Source organism: Erpetoichthys calabaricus, chromosome 9 (assembly GCF_900747795.2).
Source record: "Erpetoichthys calabaricus chromosome 9, fErpCal1.3, whole genome shotgun sequence".
Taxonomy (NCBI): domain Eukaryota; kingdom Metazoa; phylum Chordata; class Cladistia; order Polypteriformes; family Polypteridae; genus Erpetoichthys; species Erpetoichthys calabaricus.
The window spans coordinates 28,835,675-28,862,340 of NC_041402.2; the positions used below are offsets into that span (position 1 = coordinate 28,835,675).

Sequence of the window (26,666 nt, forward strand, 5' to 3'; positions counted from 1 at the left end):
AAGTGCATGAGACTCAGTTAATATAGCAGTCTTTGCTACCATCTCATGGGAAAAATCAAGTGCTACACTCTATGCAGCCTCTGCCAACGTTTAACAGGGGTTTCAGCCTTCCTTCCCTTGATGTCAATTTTTGTTGACAGCAGCCTTGAAATTGTTTAAGCTAGGCCTTATAATAACAAGATTTGTTGGTATTCACTTTTTAGCAAAATGTAACTGTAGAGCATGCTTGTAATATTATTATGAAGGAGAACAATGTACAAGGAATGAAACGTTTTCATTTTAGAGTAAAATCCGTGTACATTGGCAAAAACCTTGCATTTTTAAAACCCCTGATTAATTGAAGTAGTAATTGATAAACTACTATATTTTTCCCAAAATAACCTGCACACAAGTGTAACCTGATACGTTTTCAATTAGCCAGGTAAAGCAATCACCTGTCCCCAAAATGAGACAAAATGTTTTCAAACTGCAGTAAGAACTTGCCTTTGTGTGCCGGAAAGGTTGATTTGCTAGCACTTCATTTATTTACTAAACCCTTCAGCTCCATTATATGGAATGTATGCAAGTGACTGATGAAAAAACTGGACTTAAAGGTTTAGAAGCTTGTGGGATGGCTGACAATGTCTGCTGATCACATGCCTGCTTTGTGCTAACCTAGCAAAAATGTTTTGATGGATTTTATTCAATAAATCGTGTAATATTCAATTAGTTTCAAGATTTAATAGAATTACCTTACTAAATTATAATGATTTTGATTGTAATTATATACTGTATTTAGATGTTACAAGCTAATCAACAAGTATTAGAACAGGGTACAGCCAGTTTATTCATTAGAAATATTTCCCAATTATCAAATGTGTAAGAAAATCCATCAATGTCAGATCTAGAAAACAAGAAAAAAAACCTTGGATTTGAAAAGGTTTTGTTATTCGGAATTGTGGGTTATCGATTATGGACCTATACTGCCTAAAATGGAGTCTTGTACAGTATATGTCATCATATGATGTGGGAAGTCTAGCTTTCAAGGGGTCCAATACTAGCCTCATGATGAGAGGCATGAGTGATATAGGGCACCAGTCACTGAGGCAAGAGACAGAGGACTTCTTCAGCATGGGTATGATGATGGCAGTTTTGAAGCACTTGGAAATAACTTGTAGATGACTTCTTGCCTCAGGGCAGTGTTGAAGATGTCTGTAAAGATATCTGTTGGCTGTTTTGCACATTCCCTGAGCAGTTTGGGTAGGTATGTTGTGTGGTCCAGCAACTTTGTGTGGGTTCACATTCAATAAAGTTGTTCTCATGTTCAGAGTGGAAAAGAACAATACCTGTTCTTCCTAAGGAGGAATGTTCTTTCTCCCAGATATGTCGTTCAGGGCATCAAACTGAGCATAGGCATTATTTAGAACATCTGGCAAAAGGAGGCTTCACTATCGAATACAGGTTTATAGTGTGTGATGTCTTAGATTCCCTGATGCATGTGTCGTGCATCTCTGGTGAATTTGGATATGGCTGAAAAAATAAACCAAAAAGGTAACTTCAGAATGCTGCATGACGGTGGTTTGTTTTCAGATCTGACTGTTTGGCTTTCAGGTTTGTCCGCTTGCCATGGTAGCCTCTACTTGCCAAATAATGTAAAAATATTGTCATTTATGACATTTCTCCCTTTTTGTGTGAAAAGCTCAATTAGCCACATCACCATAATCTCAGATGGTCTTTTCTCTGTGGTTAAGTGGGGTCTTACTCTACTGTATATAGATATTATTGTTTATCACATTTTTGCTATTTGCAACAGTAGCTAATGAAAATTTATTGCAAGACTTAATGTGGCTGCTTGAAATGTACTGAGTGAAAGATGATCGATATTTCATCTGAAATGTCTGTTCAACAGTGGTTTTGTTCAGAGCTGCCTTAAAGAACATTATTCAGTTCTATACAAAAGTGTGGCAAGTATCTAGTATACTATGATGTGTCATTTAGGAAAAAAAAATCATATGCTGTCAGGCATTGTGACTGTATGTGATCCAGGGCATGCACAGCCATTTTGACTGTTTGTGATTCAATTCAATGCAAACATCAGTATTGTGAGCCAGCATGTCAAAACACATGTACTCCTATCATGAGTTTTTTTTCTTAAACTTTCCTTTATTTACAGTCAAATTCCTTGTTGCATCGGTCCTTCGTGATTGAGTCATATTGGATGTGGTTTAACATCTTCATGTTGCACAAGCAAAAACAACCAAATTTTTATTCTCACATTTTCATACATTGTTTGGTCTCCCTTGTCAGTGAAAATATTGTGGGTGAGCTGCATTCTACCATTGTGCTCTATGCTTGTGACTTGCTCCATCTACTCTGTGCCATATTCTCTTTCCTCCACATGGAAACTGATGCTGGCTATGTACTTTTTATTCCAAGATGTGTGAAAAACAATGTGATGCCATTTTAGTTTTTCTAACTGAAATAACTAGTGCTAACAGTATTTCAGATTTGTCTGTGATCTTCATTATATGGGTGTCTTTTGTTAAAAAAAAATAAGAAAAATTATCAATCCCATATTCTGTATAGAACTTTTAGGGTTGCAACAGTGTGGGCATTTACAGTGTTATTTAGTCAAGGAGGCAAAGGAACATGACATGAACACTGATGAAATAGTTAAAAATTTAAAAGCACAATGTCTACTGGTGTGTAAAATTGTGCTTCTCATGTTGAATAGAATAGACTGCATGAAAGGATTTTCCTATTGGAACAATAGATTGAGTGACAAATTTTCTATAGGTTATGATTTTTAAACTGTCATTTTAATCACATAGAAGAGGATATCAGGGTAAGGGTAGTCATACTCATTTTTTTTAATTTAGTCAAACCTGCAAAGAATAAACACTTTAACAATAAGTTGAATGTATTTATTAGTGGGGCAATGTTAATAACAATGCTGATGATTTGGAAGTCAATTGGATGTTAACTGAGATTATACATATAGTTCAAACACAGAAATTGGGAATCACTGGAATTATATTTTGTTGAATTATATTGTAATTTCCAGGTAACACCATAGTCCTGACTTACTAGAAGTAAATATTTAAACTATAACATATAATATATAGAATAATATATAATATAATATAACTGATATATAACTCTAAATAAACTAGAAATGTACATTCATGTTTACTGTGCAGTAAAGGCTTTTTCGTAGTATAGGCAATTCATTTTTAAGCAACAGTGTATTCGATGGTAGAATGATTTCTTGGTAGAAACATAAAAATATGTTCATTTAGGATGCAAACATGTAAGATACAGAAATTTAAGCAAAAAAATGCTATCCCACCATCACACCAAGCTAGTTTATGAGTGAAAGCTCATACAAATGCAGATAGTGTATAATATACAAACTCTTCATGGGATTACCTTTGAGAATTAGGCTGGGGTCAAATTTCTTTGAACCAAAAAAAAAAAACAATCTACTTTACCACACCTCCGCTCCAAAAGGTCATTGTGGATGGTGTTTCGTTTTTTTTGCTACTGTAACTGAAGTTACAGGGTATTGTCAGTGACTCTTAACAGCTGACTGTTGCCCTGCTAATTATTCTCATTGATTGACATCTTACCTGGAGAAGGGTGCCTTTTAAGGGAGTGGACCAGGCTTCTTAAAGAAGGTCCTTTGTCAGCCTTCATCTGCTGAAATATTGTGACTTTCAAATGCTGAGTTTTCCCTGGTAACAGGATCTTTCTGGTAGAATAATAAACCATAGCCATAACCATCTAACTAAATTACACTATGATTAATGGTGGGTATTTGCATATTTATTCTTATAATTATTTGGTTATAGTAAATTTATAAGGATTGCAGTTGTGTGTGTTCATCCTCCTTTGGGCGTCTTGGAGTTAACCATATTTCATTTCAGTGATTCTTTTTTTAGGAACTGATAAGAGCATGTCCTACAAAAAATGCCTTACAATTTCTCACCTCTTCACAGATGCATGAAGACTGAAATTATGAGGTGTTGGAATAAGAACACCCACTTGCTCTGTATGCATCTTTGTGGATGGTGGGACCAGTATACTGATGTTTTGAAATATTAAATGCAACTAAAGAGTCCCGCTGAGGATATGTCTGCTTTGTTAAAGGAAAAAAAGATATCAGGACTACTGTTTAAAAATTAAAGATAATGAGGAATATATGAAATGGAAAGCAATGCACTTTTCAGCTATTAATGGCTCTTTGGAAGAACTAATGGCTATATCTAATATAGATATATCAATGAATGGAAGTAATATGTAATATATTTTCTTAACATTAGAGGACATCTTTGAATCTCCTGTGCATTTTATCTGATATGTTTGTGTAGGGTCTTCACTGTTCGGAAACTGCATGACTGAATTATGGACCTTTAAAATATGCATATGCCACCAGTTAGTATGAAATTGAGATAACCTTTCATTACATTTCATCTAGTATTTTGTGGTTGGTTTCATTTGGTTATGAGGAATGTACAATATAAGAGGATTAAGTTCAATTTTCAATGATGATGTTATTTTGTTATCTTTGTTTCTTCTTCTTAATATTTGTGTATTTTTGTATGCTTTTTACAGTTGACATTTTATCATTTAAAATTCAAATTCTCTTCGATTATCCTTAAAAAAAAAAAAAGTAATAGGAGCTTTTTGTTTATAATGCAGGCCATTTTGATCAATTGTAATACCTCGATTTGCTTGCCACTTATGCTACAATTAACATTTATTTATCCATTCATTTTTTTAAATGCTGTATTTTGGCATTGCCAATATTTTAGATTTGTGGTGCCACATGGCTTGCATATCCTTGCTTCTACAACATCCACTTCATAAATAATTTCCTCATTGTAATAATTTGTTATTTTAATGTCATCATTGCCTTCATTTTTGCTATGACATTTCCCTACCACTTGATACAATTTCTCTGCTAATAGGAATTCTTTCATAGTTTCAGTTATTGATGTCTTTATATAATTAACAAATTATTTTCTTTCTTTATTGTCTCCTGGGTATTTGTGACTTATTTTATTGCCACTATCATACTCCAAGGTACTTAATCAGGAAGTCCCAACAATTTACACGTAAATTGATAGTTTGATGTAATTTATGAACAAAGTCAATTGCCCCGAGAAACTCTACTCAGCAATTTAAGAGGTTTGAACCTAATCTAATTGACCTAATTTACTGAAGAAAATGTAAAATTTCTAAGTCAAACATGCATAACATCCTAATGGTCACATGTAAGAGATCTGAGAAATCATATAAAAACTCTTAGACTAGCTTGGTCATTTTAATGGATCCACATACAGTATTCCTCTATTTTGTAAGGTTTGAGGTTTGTATATGTTTAGAAATAGAGAAATAGCCTTTTCTTTAGAATGTATTCTAACAAAGAAAGATCAGGGAGAAATTATTGAATCTGGATACCACCGGATACAACCATGTGTCATTTACTCACACCTGGGGCCTCATGTATAACGCCGTGCGTAGAACTCACACTATAACATGGCGTAAGCACAAAAGCGGGAACGTGCGTACGCACAGAAAAATCCAGATGCAGGAATCTGTATCTACGCAAACTTTCACGTTCTTCCACTACATAAATCCCGATCAGTGTGAAAAGTAACGCACGTGCACGCGCCTTCTGTCCCGCTTCAACTCCTCCTAGAATTACGCCTCTTTGAATATGGAAATCAATATAAATAGCCTTCTGTGAAAAGACAATGGGAAAAGCACGGGGGGAAATATAAGAATTTCAGTGAATACCAAGTGGAGGCAAAGGAAAAAACGTACTATTTGTTGGTTTAAACAGTGGTATAATCAACAAAAGGAAGTTGATCGAGTGACAGAGTGCCGGAGAAACTCGAAGGCTCAAGTTCACAAAGTTGCACAGTGTCCGAAATAAAAAAGAAATCACATATCAAAGTCGCCGTGAAAAGGTGAGTCGTAGCCCACTGTCTGAGTGTCATATGAAAGCTTATTAGGGTACAGACAAAAAAAATAGGCACACAGTGGGGAAAAAAGCACGAAATGTCAACTTTAATCTCGAAATTTCCACTTTAATCACATAGTTTATTTTGCCATTAAAGTAGAACATCATAAACTTCATCTTAAAATCGTTTAATTTACTAGTTTCTCAAATCCCATTGTAACTAAAGTGGCACATTAAATGCTTTGTTCTGTATTTGATCTTCTATGTGCTCTACATGTGTGAATCAATACCTGCTTCTTAAACGGTCTTTCACTTTCTCCGACAGGACACATAATCCATTACATTCGTGATATTACAGCTCTCTGAATAATTAAAATACTGAGATGTATACGTGATATCTTTTTCATGATGATAGGAATGAAAGCATGTTATTAAACATTGGAACACGGTGGCGCAGTGCTTGTTCATGTCTCACGCAAGAGGCTTGCGGCGCCATGCGCGACCTTCGATTAAATAATTTATTACAGAAGTACTGTCTCTTTCAAACGTACTAACCTCCAATTCCTGTCCTTACTTTTCTTTCTCCAAAAACCCAATCACCACACAATCAGCTATATAGCTGTGAAGCCATCTGTAAGCTTAAAACGCCGATTCTTCAAAACTTTTAAGGAACATTGAAATATCTTCGTAGTACATGTTTAATTATTATATCTGTCTATCCTTCCAGTGTCATGTCAGCACGAGCAAGAATACAACGCAATGCAGGAACAATCCCTGAACTAGCTAGCGCTGCGGCACCGTGTCCTCACATGTTTAATTATTAACAATAAAGATTATTTAAATGAAGTTAAAGTTTTATCTGTATAATATAATCAACATATTTTGCTGCATTTCATCTTAAAAATGATATTATCATCATATGTAAATACGCGCTTCATAAAGTGGCGCAGGTTGTGCAATATTATAACTGTAGTGCAAGTTTACAGTGAGGTAATTGTACTTATAAGTACAAACAGTTCTACAAGGAGCACTTGATGGACTGATTGAGTGCGTTTATAGTTCTTGGGATGAAACTTTTTCTAAACTGCGAAGTCCGTACAGGGAAGTCTCTGAAGCGTTTTGCCTTAGCTCAGGCAGCGTCTGCTTCATGCTGTGTACTGATAATTCTCTTTCCGATTCAGCTGCTGCTGTGATTCCCCACTCAGATACAGTGATATAAATACTCTGAGTGGTGCAGTGAGAGTAATATGGCAAAAGATGATCTGCTGTGGCAACACCTAACGGGAGCAGCTGAAAGAAGAAGAAGATGCAGTGAGAGTTACAACGCTAAAGCAGTTATGGTATTTGGAATACTATGGCTATTTCCTGGACCATTATATTGCTGCAGGTTAATTACAATCAGATGCATTGCACTAATAAACAATATGCAGTTAGTTTCAGTGTATTTATAAAGCCGCGTCAGGAATGTGGAGCTAAGAAAGAAAGGGTGACCACACAGGAACAGTAGCACTGCTTTGACAGTGGGTGCCGCCAGTCTGCAAAACCGAGCGGAGAAATTGCATACGCCAAGGTATGAGTTACCGTGGAAATGTGCGTGGCTTTACGCCAAGTTTAGGTTTTATACATCGCGATTTGAGCGTGGAAACAGGAGTACGCAACATTTCTGTGCATACGCACCGTTTATACAGTACATGAGGCCCCTGGTGACATGCTGGTAATTAGAAGCATTTTCCATAAGCAATTCTACAGCTGGCCTGTCAAGCAGCCTTTCCATTTTTTAGCTGGTATATACAGTTTGAGGTATTTATTTTATATTCTAATACAGAAATGATGAATGAAGGTATTTGCCATTGAATTGGATTTCTAAATCAATTAGTATCGTAAAATTTAACTGGTATTGGTATTGAATATAAAAATTCTGGTATCATCAGATCTTTGTTTTCTGCGATAAAGGGGTGTTTGTGTTGTGGTGGCTGTATAGCTGTGGTGAAACAGAAGGTTAGCATCACTTGCCCATTTGAAACATAAACTTTTTTTTGGAATGGTAAAATTCTATGTTTTTGAATTCTCCATAGCATACTTTATGTCTTAAAATGCTTTTAGAGTATACTTTGTAAAAACTATTTAACTGAAAATGATAGTTTTAGACACAGCAGTTAACCATGGCTGTTTATTAGTGTATGTTCTTTTAGATATACCACTAACATCTTTCCATGCACATTTCAGAATCCTTTCCTACTTACTAGAAGTTCCCATGTTTTTGTGACTGATCCAGTCCCACTCAATTTATATAGTTGTTAAATTAAGAAATTTCATTGTTTGAAAGAGGCTGTCATGATACTAAGGTGGAAGTTCATTAGGATAATGTCATATTGCCACTGATGTGATCAACAGCTGTAACACCTTCCCACTTGCTGATCACAACGGAAAGTTTGAAAATATTACACTTTCAAGTTTTAAGCTTAATTGGTATCACTCACACTTTAATAATGTATACATAGCTTGTACTTTCCCTTCTCTTCCTGTATCTTTCATTCCTTTAGGATTTTAAAGTGTAATGTTTGAGTCAATAGCTGGTATTAAAAATCATATTTTCCTTTATATCATTATATTCTGCCTTACTTGACAGCACCACGTGCAGTTTTGCTTACAAAAGGTGCAAGACCCAACCTCCCCACTTCATAACAAAACTTTGTTCCTGGCCCTGGAAGCTAATTCAGCATACTCTTGTTAAATTTGTTTTAATTGTGTGTGAGTATGTTTGTTATACTTTATCAGCTACAGAAGGGATCTGTGTATTATGAAGATAGAACTAATGTTAACATTGCTTAGAAGATTGATAGGTGTTCATTTTTGTTCTCCAGTATCACCATACTGTTTTTGGTGAGTAGACATTTTACTCACTTTGCTTGGCATAATGTGATCCAGCAACATAATTAGAAAATCATTAATTTTGTGAGCCAAACTGCACTATCAACAAATTATTGGGCTGAAATGTGTTTGCTTAAAATAGCCAGTGCTTGAGTAAGACAGGACTTCCTGCTGCCTTAAAGCTGCATGCCTGGCTCGCATTGGCATCTTGTGAGAGTAATGTAATCTGCTGTAATGAGCTGAGCTGAAGACCTGATCCAATATTGAAGGCTTAGACTGAAAAAAGCTATATATTAAACAGAAACTGCAGGCAAGGGCTTTCAGTTTTATTCTACATTATCAGAAATACTACTACAACCATATTGGGCCTTCGATTTCTTAAACGTTGCTAAGTTCTGCAAATCTTTTTTCTGTTATGATAATTGTGTTATTATGATTTCCATAGTAGACAGTATAGAACTTTAAAGTACAAAATAACTTTAAAAATTAAAAGCAGTACTGTTTATTGTCAAAGAACATCCTTATGAATTTTTGTTATTAATATAGCAGGATTTTTTTTTTCATTTTTTATGTGATTTTTGCATATTTGTATTGGTGTGAATAAGGTAGTTTTTTTGAAGTGCCTAGGAATTGAACTACAAACAAATTGGCATATGCTCGATAAACTACTGTAATTGTTACTTGCAGCATCAATTCTTTTATTGTGTTATATTTGGTTTTTAACCTGCAGTGCTTTTCATCAATACACAAGAAATAAAAGTGTTTGAAAACATTATGTTAAAAGAAAAAAATGTTTGAGTGACTGTGCTGAATACTTATGAAATAGCATTTAATTTTGTATTTTTACATCTCTTTTTAAGAAGAATGGGATTTCATTAAAAAAAAATTTTTATACTTATTATGTAATGTTTGTAATGTTCTTTCTTCTGGACTATCTTTTGGTATCTGCCTATCACACTCAGTACATTCATGAAACAGTTTTTCATGCATTTTTAATAAAAGAGCAACATTTGTTTTTACAGGTTATGTTTTGTCTATTTTCACTCAGATGGGGTTCCCTCTTATTAACTGAGGATACATATTTACACAAGTTAGCCTACAAATATCTTTTTAATTTAATGCCAAATTTACCCCAATATCTAATTCCATAGAGATCAAAGTGGTAATGGCACCAAGTGAGAATCAGTGAACTCTTTGTCTGCAATCCTGTGAATCTATGGTTCATAACAGGTGGTATTCTCTGGTTCAAATGTGTCATGAAAACATTGGTTAAATACCACATGATTTGCACAGGAACAGTGCCTCTTACAAAAGCAAGATCAATGAACAGACATACAAAGTAGTGATTGGGAAAAAATATTCATCTTTATACAATGCAATACATATAACAGATTTATTCAGTTCTTGCATTGGATTTAAGCCAGTACCAGAAAGTAGAGTATAGAGTTAGGAAGGGAATGTAAATGTTAGTGTAATTGACACACAGTATTAGTTTTTGATGCAAATACAGCATTTATAATGTAAAAATTTGTTACATTTCTTGGTCTTCCAAGTAGCAATTATTTCATAAATTAGTTTCCACTTCTTTATGTTAGAAGTAATCTGTACAGCACTACTACATGCATAAACAATATTACAAACATTGACAAAACGGCCTATTTGTTAGGGCACATCTCTCCTTTCATTAGTTAATAGTGCAGTCATTAAAGCATAAAACCTGTTGATTTCTGTTTGTTCTTTCAGTATAAAGATTTCACTGCAAATTGAATCTATAATAAATGGATGGATACAAAAAACAAACAAAATTTGCTTCTGATGAATCCTCTTAAAAAAAAAAAAAAAAAAAAAAAAAAAAAAATCTCAATCTGAAATTTGTAGGACAGTGATAAGGACTTCCAGAAAAGAATTAACGACCAAAAAATTGACCAAAGATGCATTTCAGCAAGTTTGCTAAAAATGTTTTTTAAATCAATCAGTGAAGAAATTAATTAGCTGTTCAGTATACAACATGTCCAGTTATAGACAATTTACCTGTAGATGTTACTACACTTAAATTTTGTTATTCATAAAAAAAAATAAAAGAACCCAAGACGCAGGACTAGATAGCAATGCTGAGGCTAGTGTTTTTAAGTTCCAATTTTACTCAGCAAGGATGACTTAAAACATTCTAGTATTAAAATTTTAATGATGGTGTGAAACTCCTGATAGAAACTGAATCTCATACTTTGAAATAGCACAATACTGATGGATCGAGCTACAGAAATCATCTCAGTGACTTGTCAAATGTATTAGTCAAATATAAGCAGAGCTACAATTTGCATACATTGTTGCACAGGTGTGATTTAGTGTACAGAAATAGCCAAAGACTTAATAAAAGAGAGTAAAACTTTACAAATGAGTGGAGATCACACAGTCTGTTGAACCTATTTGGATGGCTAAAAGATAAGTTGTCTCAGTGTCTCATAAACACGTTTGCACAGGTTCTAGTGCTATTGCTTTAATTATATGATTTAGTAGTTTGTTGCAGAATCCTGTGGCTGTTTGTGTTGAAAAAATACTACTTTTGTCCATGTTTAATTTCCCCTACTTTCCTCAAGTGTGTTGTTCACCCACTGGAAGAATTCTGTTTGGTCAAAAGTGTAAATTCTTTTAAGACATTTGCAGACCTGAACTATCTAGGCATCCTATTTATCCCCCTCTGTTTATGACTGAAGTAGTTTAATTCTCTTAGTCTTTCAGTAGGCTATGTCATTTGCTCTAAGGCTGAGGATATACTTAACACTACGCAATGCATGATCTTGAGGATGCTGCTGCTATGCAAGCAGTATACTGTCTATACTTGTGCATGTACTTTAAATCTGGAGGGTACCACCAGGTGTCAGGGTGAGAAATCATCACGTGAAGAAAACAACACCTGGTTTCGCTATGTTGTGAGTTGAAGGAGTAAAGATGTTAAAAATAAAAATTATTTTCTTTCTGATGCTGCTGCGTAGGTGAAAAAAAAAAAAGACAAAAAGCAACACAAAATGTTTAATGCTTGTATTGCCTATGCGAGGAATGGATGAAGAAAAGCACCATGAAGACATTTGCATGTTAGCATTTAAGTTTGATGATTTGCTTCACTGCATTGAACCATTCATCAAACATCGGCGTATGCAGGATGCTCCTGTTGGAGCTTCAAGCCTGCCATCACATGTTGATACTAGACAACGATACTGACATCACATAGCAAAATCTGCACACACATGCCACCAATATTTTTGCTGGGATTGCAGCTTGTGCATATGTCGCATTTATTTCTGAGGATATGCTTGGAGGATACGTCAAAAGAACGCTGTGAACACATGGTAGCCATGATGTGTGCATGTGGACATTCTGAGCACGAAGTACAAAATTTCCCTAAGGGTGTACTTGAATGCTTTTTCCTTTCAGTGCCACTAAGTCTTTTTACTAGCATGCAGAATACAATGAACTGCATATATTAGTTTAAGAACTGCTGTGTCAAGGCGTAATGCCATCTTATTTATATTCAGCAGTTTTTATTATAATATTGTACTTGCCTTTTAAACTGTTTCTGTGCATTTTCTGTAATGTTGCTTCCTTTTAGTCTTTGTCAGCTATCTTTTCTTTATAAGTATTGATTATGTTACCTGTGTGTAATACTTTTCAGTTTTGTTTATTAAACTATATCATCCAAGTATCCCCTTAATGTTGAATCTTTCCACCTTCAGTATTTGAACAATATTTTTTTTGAGTATGAGGTGGTAGAAACTGTTTTTCCAGGATTTGAAGTGACTGAAAAAAATGGTTTAAATTTTAAAGCATTCTGCAAAGATAGTGGTCGTAATGATTGGAAGCTGACAAGGAATTATTCGAAAGCTCAAATGACAATTAAATTTCATAATTAATGAGAAAGCCCTGAACAGCTCAATGTTTTGCCCTTTATTGCCCTTTATTTTCATGAAGCGGATAGATCTATGGAACTGGATGGTGTTTCTTCTGCCATACTGCTGTAAGAATTCACAAACATCTATGAGATGCAAACATCTACTGGAAAAAATCAACACTTAAGTTGATATAGCTGTCAATTCCAAGTGCAATGTCTATTCTTTTTTTGGTTACTGGACACTTGTGGAGATGTACAAGAAAACATTGCTTCCACTTTTTTTTCAACATTTTTCTACGTTTTTCACAATTAGTCTTTCACATTCAGAAGAAAGTGCTTTTCCAATGTGTGGCACAGTTTCATTGTAGAGCCTGCATGCTCTCTGAGAGGAAATTAAAATGACAAACTTCAAACATGAACATGTGGGGTATTGTGTTACAATATTTCACAATAGATCAGTGATGATAAATTAATGTTATTTTTGAATTTTGATTCTTTACCAGGGATCTTGTCATCTGTGGACCTCTATTAGAGGGTGCAAAATGCTAAAATTAATTACAAATAAGAATATTTAGACTTTAAACATTTAAATTGTGTCACACATTTTAATATTTCAAATACATGATAGAGCTGTTCTTGTGTATTTTGTACTTCTACCTCATGAAGTAAATCATTACATTATGAACACCCCAGAGAGAGGCTTAAGCTAATTCAACCATTTTGGAACTAATAAAGATAGCTTTATATTCAAGCTCATAGCAAACAGACACAGTTTATTTAAACAGTTTTAAAAACAGAGACGTTGAATCAATTTATAAAGGACATTGCATTTCATTTTGTAATGATGGATCAAATTCTGCTGCATGCTGAACATGTTTCAGTGACATATGTGCCTAATATATTGATTGGACAGTACAGGTATTGTGTGGTTTGCATCAGATAACATCATTTTCAGTTTTTGTCATTAGAAAATACGGGGGAAATGTGAAGTATTAAAGGATGTTTTGAAATGGTTAGTTTACATGGAACTTTATTAGTACATATGTAAAACATTTCTGTTTAAACACCATATTAATAATTTATGGAACCATGTATTTGCACAAATCATACGTCTGACCATGAGATGTTTAAAACCTTATTCACATATATTGAAACAAATACATATTTATCATATGAATAATTCATATTTCAATTATTTGTCCAGAAAACAATTTGTGTTATCTTTTGTTAGATCTCTTTGTAAAAGCTATACTTATAAATAAAAATTTTAATTTGTATAGCTTTAATATATTTAATAACAGATTGCACTATATTGTTGTAGACAGCTTTGCTCAGCTTCAGAAATAATTGGTGGCAAAGGGTTCAAAATGCCCCCACATTAAATAATATCGTCCTTTTAAAATGCAAGGATGCAGGCAAAAAAAAAAATGGTCAAAAAGTTTGCATGATATTGTTGGGCTGAACATTAATGGTTGTCTGGTTGCCGGCAGTTAGCAACCAGTTCTTTGCTTTTGGTTGCCATCAGTACTCTCCACTTTAGGAATAAACTGGTGTTTGAGCAGTGGATCGGAACTGGCCCAATATGCATAATCAGAAGATTGACGTATAACTTGTCAATTGCTAGTTGGTTTTATTATTAAAGTAACATGTAAGCTGTGCAGTTGTGTAACAATCAGCCACAGTGCAGTGGTGTGCGAGCCAGTTGTTCACATAACACAAATGTTAGAAGTCTCCATTAGCTCTGCAGTAATGTCCCTGTCTTGTAAATGGTGTGACCTAATTATGAATGTAGCTGGTAGACAAACGCAAGATGCTGAAAAATCCCACAGAAATCACAGCCTCTACAGTATGTGAGCAGTGTGAAAGTTGGTTGGTTAAAGTGTATGAAGATGAGAGATACAGTTAGGTCCGTAAATATTTGGACAGAGACAACTTTTTTCTAATTTTGGTTCTGTACATTACCACAATGAATTTTAAATGAAACAACTCAGATGCAGTTGAAGTGCATACTTTCAGCTTTAATTCAGTGGGGTGAACAAAACGATTGCATAAAAATGTGAGGCAACTAAAGCATTTTTTTAACACAATCCCTTCATTTCAGGGGCTCAAAAGTAATTGGACAAATTAAATAACTGGAAATAAAATGTTCATTTCTAATACTTGGTTGAAAACCCTTTGCTGGCAATGACAGCCTGAAGTCTTGAACTCATGGACATCACCAGATGCTGGGTTTCCTCCTTTTTAATGCTCTGCCAGGCCTTTACTGCAGCGGCTTTCAGTTGCTGGCTGTTTGTGGGCCTTTCTGTCTGAAGTTTAGTCTTCAACAAGTGAAATGCATGCTCAATTGGGTTAAGATCAGGTGACTGACTTGGCCATTCAAGAATTTTCCACTTCTTTGCTTTAATAAACTCCTGGGTTGCTTTGGCTGTATGTTTTGGGTCATTGTCCATCTGTATCATGAAACGCCGCCCAATCAATTTGACTGCATTTAGCTGGATTTGAGCAGACAGTATGTCTCTGAACACCTCAGAATTCATTCGGCTGCTTCTGTCCTGTGTCACATCATCAATAAACACTAGTGTCCCAGTGCCACTGGCAGCCATGCACGCCCAAGCCATCACACTGCCTCCACTGTGTTTTACAGATGATGTGGTATGCTTTGGATAATGAGCTGTTCCACGCCTTCTCCATACTTTTTTCTTGCCATCATTCTGGTAGAGGTTGATCTTGGTTTCATCTGTCCAAACAATGTTTTTCCAGAACAGTGCTGGCTTTTTTAGATGTTCTTTAGCAAAGTCCAATCTAGCCTTTCTATTCTTGAGGCTTGTGAGTGGCTTGCACCTTGCAGTGCACCCTCTGTATTTACTTTCATGCAGTCTTCTCTTTATGGTAGACTTGGATATCAATACTCCTACCCCCTGGAGAGTGTTGTTCACTTGGTTGGCTGTTGTGAAGGGGTTTCTCTTCACCATGGAAATGATTCTGCGATCATCCACCACTGTTGTCTTCCATGGACGTCCAGGTCTTTTTGCGTTGCTGAGTTCACCAGTGCTTGCTTTCTTTCTCAGGATGTACCAAACTGTAGATTTTGCCACTCGTAATATTGTAGCAATTTCTTGGATGGGTTTTTTCTGTTTTCGAAGCTTAAGGATGGCTTCTTTCACCTGCATGGAGAGGTCCTTTGACCGCATGTTGTCTGTTCACAGCAAAATCTTCCACATACAAGCACCACACCTCAAATCAACTCCAGACCTTTTATCTGCTTAATTGATAATGACATAACGACGGACTTGCCCACACCTGCCCATGAAATAGCCTTTGAGTCAATTGTCCAATTACTTTTGAGCCCCTGAAATGAAGGGATTGTGTTAAAAAAATGCTTTAGTTGCCTCACATTTTTATGCAATCGTTTTGTTCACCCCACTGAATTAAAGCTGAAAGTCTGCACCGCACTTCAACTGCACCTGAGTTGTTTCATTTAAAATTCATTGTGGTAATGTACAGAACCAAAATTAGAAAAAAGTTGTCTCTGTCCAAATATTTATGGGCCTAACTGTACACTATCCACAACATGTGCTTGAAAAACGTCTGCTGTGACAGAACTAATGCAAAGATGTTTGCCATTACAAATTTGACAAGACATTTAAGATTACATCAAACAGCGGAATAAACTGATTTTAAACAACTTTTAGTTTGAGTAAAACCAGCATTCTTTTGACATTTTTTTTTTTTGATTCTTTATGATTATCTGTTGAAGTACTGCAATGTTAATAAAATTCATTAAATGCCAAAAAATACTTTACCAGTCATAATTTTCTTTCTTTTTACTTGAATAATATGTACAAGGTTGAATATTTTAGAAACCTAATAAAGGAACAAGTAACAGAAATATTTAAGAACAAAAAAGACTTAAAATAGAAGTTAACTGTACAGTGACAACAGTACATATTATATACTGTTATATGTTAATTACTGATAATTTGTCACAGATTGTAAGGAATCCCCACATTGTTGCTTATTCTGTGTGGTGAATCTGGGGTTTTGTGATTTTGAGACAGCAGAACATTGATAAAACATTCATGTTTTTGGTTCAGGAATGGCTTTCGGATGCCAACTCTGATTGTTTAGGCTTATTTAGGCTGTCTGTTTTCATTTCATTTTCGCGATGCACAGAATCACATGAGACAAGATTATAAAATGGATTGCAGGATGGAATCATATTCAGTACACTTTTAAGTAAATGAAGGATGTATTCTGTAGCAACCTGGTATAAGTCTTTTGAAAATAACAATCTTATACTTGGTCCAAGTCAAGTCAAGTTGGGGAGCATGCACTGGTACAGTGTGTTGCCGCACCCACTACACGACAAAATAACTCGGGATCCCGGTTTGCAACTCCCCAGGCAGACAGCGCGGTCCAGTCCCACCCTCCGGAAATGACCCTCTTTCTGCCGCAGCCAGGTGTTACGTCGGCGACCCCTTGGCCTGGTCCAGCAACTTGGGTCCCCATCAATGAGGATCTTCCTAACCGGATCACCCTCATGGAAACGCGCAACATCGCTGTAGTGCTGTAACTGGCGCTCTCTCACAATGCAGGTAATATGCCTTATTCGGGACTCCATGAGCAACCGCTCATTTGACACAAAGTCAAACCAACGATACCCAAGGATTTTTCAGAGAGACACAGTACCAAAGGAGTCCAGTCTTCGTCTCAGGTCACTGGATAGTGTCCATGTCTCGCAACCATATAGCAAGACAGGAAGCACCACGACTCTAAAGACTTGGACCTTCGTCCTTTTGCATAGATATCGGGAGTGTCACACACCCCTTTCCAGCGACCTCATGACCCTCCATGCTCTCCCAATCCGCCTACTGACTTCATAGTAAGAGTCACCAGAGACATGAATGTCACTGCCAAGGTAAGTAAACCTCTCGACAAGGTCGATGCTCTCTCCGCAGACAGACATACTGCTGGGTGGTTCACAGCTAATGGAGGATCAGCCTCAAGAACCGTGAACCCAGAGATATCCAATGTCCTAGCCGGAGGATCAGCTTTGAACAACTGCTCAAAGTAGCCAGCCCAGCGGATCACAACAGCAGTGTCATCCGTAAGGACTGTTGCATCAGCTGCCCTGACTGCAACTCTCCGAGGAACAGTTTCAGATGTGCATAATGCTTCAATTCCTCTGTAAGCAGGATGTGGGTCACTAGACCACAGATGGTGCGTCACTTGCTCACAGATTCCTCTAACAAACGCCTCTTTATCTGCCCTCGGAGCCCTCACAGCCGTCCCTCTCAGTTCCCGGTACAGACCAGAGTTGCCATTGAGCTGTGCGCTGCGACTCCTCTCGATGATATCCAGGGTGCCCGGCGAGATGAAACACCTCCTTCTGGGAACACCGGTAACACCAACACAACCCTCAGCAACCGTCAGGGTCTTGTCACGGAAGGTCTCCCACATTACATTAGGATTGGCATTCGTATTCAAATCTGCAAGTTCCTCACACAAACTGCGTGCAAACTCAATAGAAACAGCCTGGTCTTGGAGTCCAGGCTCATTTCCCTAGTAGGTGGTAACCTACTGGACCTAAGCTGGATCCTAACAAGTCTGTGGTCAGAATTCACAAATTGGGCACTTCTGTACACCCTGCTGCTTTGCAAGAGCCTCCAGCGTCTGCCCACGAGAATGTGATCGACCTCCTTCACCGCACCACCAGTATTGGAGTACCAAGTCCAAAGATGTGGTTCTGGGCGCTTGAACCAGGATCTAGCAATTTGCAGCCTCTGATCTTTTGCAAAGTCAAGGAACATGGAGCCACTTTCACCACGGTCACCAGACCCATGGGGACAGAGACCATCCTCATAGCCAGCCCTGTCAGTGCCAGTGGTTATTGAAGTCACCCATCAACCACCGAGCAGAGCTGCGAATTAAATGTCTCCCTTGCCGAGACATCACTCACTGCGGTTGGAGCATACACTGAGACAACAGTGTCAATCAATCATTACCCCAGTATCTAAGGTTTCTAGGCCAAGCTGTTTAAATGACTATAGACCAGTGGCACTTGCATCTATTCCAATGAAATGCTTTGAACACTTGGTGAAAATCATTTTAATGACAGAGACAAAGTCTTTTCAAGACAACAATCAATTTGCTTATTGTGCAAACAGAAGTGTGGAAGATGCTCTGCTTGTTATCTTACATCAAATCTATATCTTTCTTGATCAGCCTGGTTCATATGTCAGAGCAATATTTTTGGATTTTTCTTCAGCGTTCAATACTATACAGCCTCATATACTAATTGGGAAATTAAACAGTATGAATGTAAACCCATTTATCACACTATGGATTCAGAACTTTCTTTTAAATCGTTCACAGACAGTTAAAGTTCAGGACACTTTTTCAATAGCCATTCATTCAAACACAGGAAGTCCACAGGGGTGTGTCTTATCACCATTACTGTTTACTCTGTACACAAGTGACCTGAGACAGAACAATGACCACTGTTTCATTATTAAGTATGCGGATGACACCATGATCATAGGATGCATATCTGGGGCGGATGAAAGCCACTACAGTAATCCCTCGCTATATCGCGCTTCGCCTTTCGCAGCTTCACTCCATCGCGGATTTTATATGTAAGCATATTTAAATATATATTGCGGATTTTTCGCTGCTTCGCGGGTTTCTGCGGACAATGGGTCTTTTAATTTCTGGTACATACTTCCTCAGTTGGTTTGCCCAGTTGATTTCATACAAGGGACGCTATTGGCAGATGGCTGAGAAGCTACCCAACTTACTTTCTCTCTCTCTCTCTCTTGCGCTGACATAGGGGGGTGTGAGCAGGGGGGCTGTTCGCACACCTAGACGATAAGGACGCTCGTCTAAAAATGCTGAAAGATTATCTTCACGTTGCAATCTTTTGTGCAGCTGCTTCCTGAAACGACATGCTGCACAGTGCTTCGCATACTTAAAAGCTCGAAGGGCACGTATTGATTTTTGCTTGAAAAACAAACTCTGTCTCTCTCTCTCTTTGTCTGCTCCTGACGGAGGGGGTGTGAGCTGCCGCCTTCAACAGCTTTGTGCCGCGGTGCTTCGCATACTTAAAAGCCAAACAGACCTATTGATTTGGTTGCTAGAGATTGTTTTCTCTATCTATGTGACATTCTGTGCTCCTGACACGCACTCCTTTGAAAAGGAAGATATGTTCTTTTAATTGTGAGACGGAACTGTCATCTCTGTCTTGTCATGGAGCACAGTTTAAACTTTTGAAAAAGAGACAAATGTTTGTTTGCAGTGTTTGAATAACGTTCCTGTCTCTCTACAACCTCCTGTGTTTCTGCGCAAATCTGTGACCCAAGCATGACAATATAAAAATAACCATATAAACATATGGTTTCTACTTCGCGGATTTTCTTATTTCGCGGGTGGCTCTGGAACGCAACCCCCGCGATGGAGGAGGGATTACTGTATTTAAATCAAGTGGACTGTATGGTAAACTGGTGCAATAAAAACTTTCTCACTCTGAATGTAAAAAAGACCAAAGAAATGATATTTGATTTTAAGAGACAGAAATCTGTATGTTCACCTATTGTAGTTCTGGGAGAGGAGGTAGAAATAGTGAATGAATATAAATACTTAGGAACTTACCTAGATAACAATCTTAACTGGAATACAAATACAAAAAAATTATTTTCTAAATGCAACCAGCACTTATTTTTCCTCCATAAACTCAAACTATTTAAAGTAGACAAGGACCTCATGTTGTCCTTCTATCTCAGTATGATCCAGTCTGTGATCACTTTCAGTTTCATTGCCTGGTTTAATAGTCTGACAAACCAAAACTCAAAAAAGCTCCAGCAGATTACGAAGTATGCAGCTAAAGTTATTGGGGCTGATGTAGATGATTTGACTAGTGTGTGTCAGAGGGCAATGCTAAAGAAACTGGAAATCATCTCAACTGATGACAGACATCCATTACATGTAGAACTAAACTTCAGTAAATCAGGAAGAATAGTTGCTTTGAAAACCCACACAAATCGCTCCAGAAACTCCTTTCTTCCTAGTGCCATACGACTTTTCAATAAGAAGTATCGGAGATAATGTTTAAGGTTTTGATATATATCCTGTTACCTTTTTTTTTTGGTGTAAATATGTTTTATCTAACTGCCTTACCTTAACCTTTCTTATTTCTATTTGTCTGTTTTATTTCATTTTGTCTGTTACCTGTTATTAGATGCAACTGAGAAGGCAAATTTCATGTTTTCCTGTGTAAACATGACTAAATAAAGAAACCTAAACCTAACCTAAACAGACAAGGCACCCAGGGAGTGCCGTAATCTGAGTCTCATAATACACTCGTTGAAAGGAGTGACATCGGACACCATCGGAAGAAGCCAATCCGCTACAGCAACAGCTACTCCCCGAGTATGACAACCATCAGAGCGACCAGACCAATAAAAGGTGTATCCACCTACAGAGATCTGGCCAGTCCCTGGTCTGTGCACCTCAGAGAGTACCGCCACTGAAATGCGGAGTTTACGTAGCTCCTCCGACAGCAGAGGAAGATGATCATCTTTTCGGAGAGACGAGATGTTCCACGTGCCCACCCGTATGGGCCACCTGAAATTGGCACCCGAATGCTGTCGTGCAGCGGGTGACACCTTAGCACCACGCCAGTTCTGATCCCCAACAGACCTGACCCCATTGGCTCTTCAACGGTTTCGACTCTTCCGGGGATGGGGCTCCCAAGGGCTTTCCCCCATCCCCTTCATGATGCGAGCAGCCTTCCTATGGGTGCCTGCAGCAGAGCTACTCCCGTGGAGAGCAAAAAGGAGTCCTTCCTGTCATTTGGGAGCTTTGTGAAGTTTTTTTTTTTTTTTTTTTTTTTTTTTTTTACAGTGGCTGGAGTTCCAGTCCTGCTACCAACCCCCATGATTTCCCTGCAAGTTGGAGGACAGCTTGCAGGGCTGGGTGCAGTTTAGCGTCATACTTAAGAAGACCAAAATCTGAAAGAGATATAACAGATGAACAAGCAAGTAGCAGTTTGTTGGAACTGTGTTTGAAAGATTTTGTGACCAATATGAAAAGAACTACTGTACAGGTGGTGCTTTTGTATTCCAGTAATGGAGGCATGACATTTTGACTTCTTTGTACGATTAAGTCATAAAATTTCAAATTGAAATGCCATAAGGCAGGATAAAAAAACTGATTTAGTTGTTTGAGTGATAAATGTTTAAAATATTCTTTTATATTATAATTTAATTTTTTTAAGCTGATATATAATTACATTTATATTACTCCAAATGTAGGCTATTAAAATTGGCAACTGTATCTTCAGTTTTGGCAACCAAAAACAATTGCTTTTAAAAGTTATGTATGACCGTTGCTATTATACTAGAACTTTAATGCTCTAATTCCATATAATGGCATTCTGACTGTGTAAATAAATCTGTAAAATGAACTGCTTCGTTCTACTCTGAATCCTGCTGTAAAAAAAGAATACTGATACAACCATAATACATTAACCTATAACTATTAAACAGGTCAGTCTATCAACCATTAAAAATGGCTTAAAATAGAAATGTGTAGTGGTAATAAACACTGAATTTATTATAAGACTTCCTGAACGTTTCTTCATCGTGGCTCCATTGCTGCCAGTGTTTTTGTGAAGGGGAGTGAAAACATTAAATAAAAAAAAATAAAAAAATTTGACTTTTTGATGACAGTCACCCAACCATCACATGTTCACCTGTGGTGAGTGGTGGCAATGAATGGGTAAATTTAGGTTGACAACAGGCTGGCTAATGTTAACATAAACATTACGTTAAGAAACTCAAAGCGTGGTTCACTGACCACAAGTGGGACACAAGCATGTGTCAAGTGGATGGTAAGATGACTGTCACTGAATTGGAACAAAGTCATTTTTAAATAACCAAGATATATCATCAGTACAGTGTTTGTCCCATAACTGAGTCTAATTAGTTTGTTGATTTGTCGGGCGTCTTTTGAAGTGATGTTACCAGCCTAGCACACCACAGCGCAGAAAATCACTCTGGCCATCACAGAGTTGTAAAATGTGTGAAAGATGTCATTACTCACCTTAAAGAAACGCAGTCTCCTAAGAAAAAAGAGCCTGCTCTGCCCTTTCTTATATAGCTCCTCTTTGTTACGAGATCAGTCCAACCTGTCACAGGTGTTTTCTCACTGCTGGAACTTTGCTTTCAGGAATCCAATGAGCTCCTGTATTTTATAGACCCTGGACTACTTGTGGTCCTCAGCCTCTTTTGTGTGGTGTGTTTTTACTGCATAACAGGAGCTGTAACTTTTATCCAAAATATGTGATATGCAAAGTGTGGTGTGATTGGGAGTTGGTGGGGGATCACCCCCACCTTATTGCTTTGAACTAATCGTGACATCAGAGGAGAGATTATTTGTTTCAATGCAGTGCATAGCATTGTGCACCAGGGAGGCGGCTATAAAGAGAACAGTGGTGCAAAGTGCGGTGCTCCACAGTGAATCCAGGTGGTCTACAACAAGAGGACTCATATAGTCCAGGACCAGCATTTCAAAGTTCTTCATGATGTGGTACGTAAGTGCCACTGGTCTGTAATTGGTGAAGAGGCTGCTACCTTCTTTTGGAAAAGTAACAATGTAGGATGTTTTCCACAGCAGTGGAAGGGGGACCTTTGACACTGTCATGAGAACTGTCTGTGTTCCCCGGATTTTCCCAGGTTCCCACAGAGACCCTGCAGGTCTTCGAAGGATCTTGGGGAATCTTGAAACAGTAAAATAGTAAAACAGCATAGGAGTGATCATATATAGTGTACATAAGGAAAAGAGGTCATTCAGTGGTCAGAGGGTGCCTTGACGCAGACACTAGATCTGCATCTGCAAGCAGGAGCACCTGCAATGTAACAAAATAATCTAAAAATAAACAAATTAGAATCTATTTATTCTGAACTGAGATTAAAACAGAGATCAAAAGAGGAATTGGAGGTTCATAAGATTATAAAGGCACCTGAGCTGCCATTTCAGTGACTGAGGTTATGGCAGCAAGACTTACTCACATTAGGCACATTTGTTCCATACCTTGCCCAATCATGATTGCCCCCCTCCATACTCCCTCACTGGCCTGCACTTACACTGCGCGTAACATTCTGGGCCCAAGCACGCTTTTGTCATGACCATGTGACTTTGTGTAAAGCCAAAACAAGATCCAAACCTGGAGTGACAGCATGCATGTCAAAATAATTTTACTTATTTTCTGGTTTTTTTGGAGCCGTGTAGGGAAGGATAATGCTCTCCCCCTTACAGATTTATTAAGTGTGCAGAGCAGTGTTTTGCTGTTAATCGTGCTGCGCTTATGAGAAGATTTTTATGGTGACAAATGATGTTACGGTAGGAATTTGCAGCTTTTCTTGCCAACTACAATTCAAGTTCATGTGTAAGGTGAGAATATAAACCCATTTTTAACTCAAAAGATATTGAACAAAATGAGAATTGTACTATCTGAGTTGTCGCATCATTGATGTCATGTCTGTTTTACATGCTCGAGCATGTTTAGCGATCACACTGTTCCTGAATACTGTCAAACTGTGCTCAGGCCTACCTCTTCCAAGTGGGCCAGGGCACGGCACGGTTGGCCTGGTACGGAACAATCACATTAGTCAAACGAACTAGACTTTGTGGGGTTACATGAGGACAAATATGCTCAAGCACAGAACAAATTTCCAGTATGAGTACATCCTTACTGTAAAAGGGGCCCTTGATCTGATCTTTCAAGATCAGCAAATAGATGGTGATTTGGGAAAGGATGTTTCAGAGCAGGAAGACAATATGGAGGAAAATTCTGATGAAGATGACTCTGCATAGATGAGTCACACAAGAAGCCAACACAAAGGGATAGAAGAAAAGGAGGTACAACCTCTGCTCTGTAAAAAAGGACTGCAAAACAGGGACAGCCTGCAGTAAATGTGGGAACATGTGCAAGTACAACACATGCAAGGTTTCCTACCACTGATTTGCATGAACAGATTAATTTGCAATAACCACTCTTTATGTTTTGTGTTCTAAGTGTTAATTAATGTTGAATTAATATTGATAATTATAGATTGTAGTTATAAGGATTTGTTTATGATATAACTGTGAGGACAGTGTTTAATGGTTTTAATGGTTATACATGGTTATATAATAAATCCCAACAGTTCCAGAATGTTCTTGCCATTTTCACTTTCAATAAAATATAAAATATATTTAAATCATTATGGCTGTTATGTTTTCATGTTTTAGATAAAACAGGACTTAATATTGTGTAATAAGTATATGGTTTTTCTCCAAAAGTGAGGGTTGTAAACCTAAAAAACAAACTCTTCGTGCTCTCTGAAACATTAATTAAGGATTAATCATCCATTTATTAATGTCAGATAGGCTATTTATACATTCTAAGTAGATCTGTAGTTCAGAATTTGGTTTAGACACATATTATGAAGGAATTCATGGCCCTTTACGCCACTGAGCTTCCCATCTTAAAAATGGGATACCAGTAAGAGAAATGTTCTTGTAGCCAAATTCCTGTGAACACTGTGTTGTATTATTGCATCCCATGTTGAAGGACTTGAAACAGTGTTGGTTTGGTTTACATACATTAACTGTATGTCATTTTTTTTTCTGTGAAATTTTATCCATTTTAAAAATGGTATTGTAGCCTAATCTATGTAATGTACCCGACTTTGAGTTATTTGTTCAATTTTGAATTATTTTATTCAAAATCAAGAGTCTTGTATTAGATGATAACAGTGAAATAGAACAGTTGATGGACATAAACAATTACTATCATCCAGCCTCACTACAATGTTATGGTATCAGTGATTACTAAAAAAAACAAGTATCGGTAGACCTACTCCGCATGAAAAAATGGTATTGATACATCCTTAATAAGTACACTTTATTAATTAGTAGAAGAAAATGCATTTTTTAAAAAAATCCAGATTGAAACAGTGGAGTAGATACTGCTTTCCATATGTAGAAAACCATATTTTCTATAGTATTTCAACATTGTTATTAAACATTTAGTGTTAATATTTGCATTGACCATTATATACATTTTCCCTAGAACAGTTAATAATAATACATCAATGTACCTTGTTTCAAACACCAGAGATTTAAACAGAGTTCTCAAATACAATTAAACATCTAATTTTATCAGAATGCCTTCATTATACAGTAAACGGATGGTTTTACATCAGACTAGACGTTTAAACACTTGACATACTTTGTTGTAATTAGACTAAAAGGGAACTTTTTATATTTTCATCATAAATATACATTCTTTGTATGTCCAACATTTCAACACATTGTTGTGGTATAGGTCATCTCTAAATTTGAAATACAGTAAAATTGATTTTTTTGGAAATTAATTATGCATAGAGAAAATAGAGATAAGAATCAGTGCAGGAGTTGATGGTTGTCTTAATGTGTAAGATGAAAATGCAGTTAGAAGCTGTGTATATAGTGATCATAACAGTCAGATCTCACTGTAAAGATTAACATAATACACTTTTATAGCATTATAATACTTTATACACTTTGTTGCAGAATATCACTATGTATAGCAAAAGTTTTATGTAACAGCGTTGAAGAAGTATTTGTGCTTTGTTTACTGGTGTAATCTAAGATCATTTTATTGTAATTTACCATAGTAAACTAATTTTCAACGCTTATGTAGTACAGTAATCCCTCGCTATATCGCGCTTCGCCTTTCGCGGCTTCACTCCATCGCGGATTTTATATGTAAGCATATTTAAATATATATCGCGGATTTTTCGCTGCTTCGCGGGTTTCTGCGGACAATTGGTCTTTCAATTTCTGGTACATGCTTCCTCAGTTGGTTTGCCCAGTTGATTTCATACAAGGGACGCTATTGGCAGATGGCTGAGAAGCTACCCAGCATACTTTTCTCTTTCT

General features: G+C 37.0%; 1 protein-coding gene across 4 annotated transcripts in view; it reads left to right on the plus strand.

Annotated features, from left to right (window-relative positions):
• strbp (spermatid perinuclear RNA binding protein) overlaps positions 1-26,666 on the plus strand; it is a 231,765-nt gene that overhangs the window by 57,920 nt on the left and 147,179 nt on the right. The window lies entirely within an intron of this gene.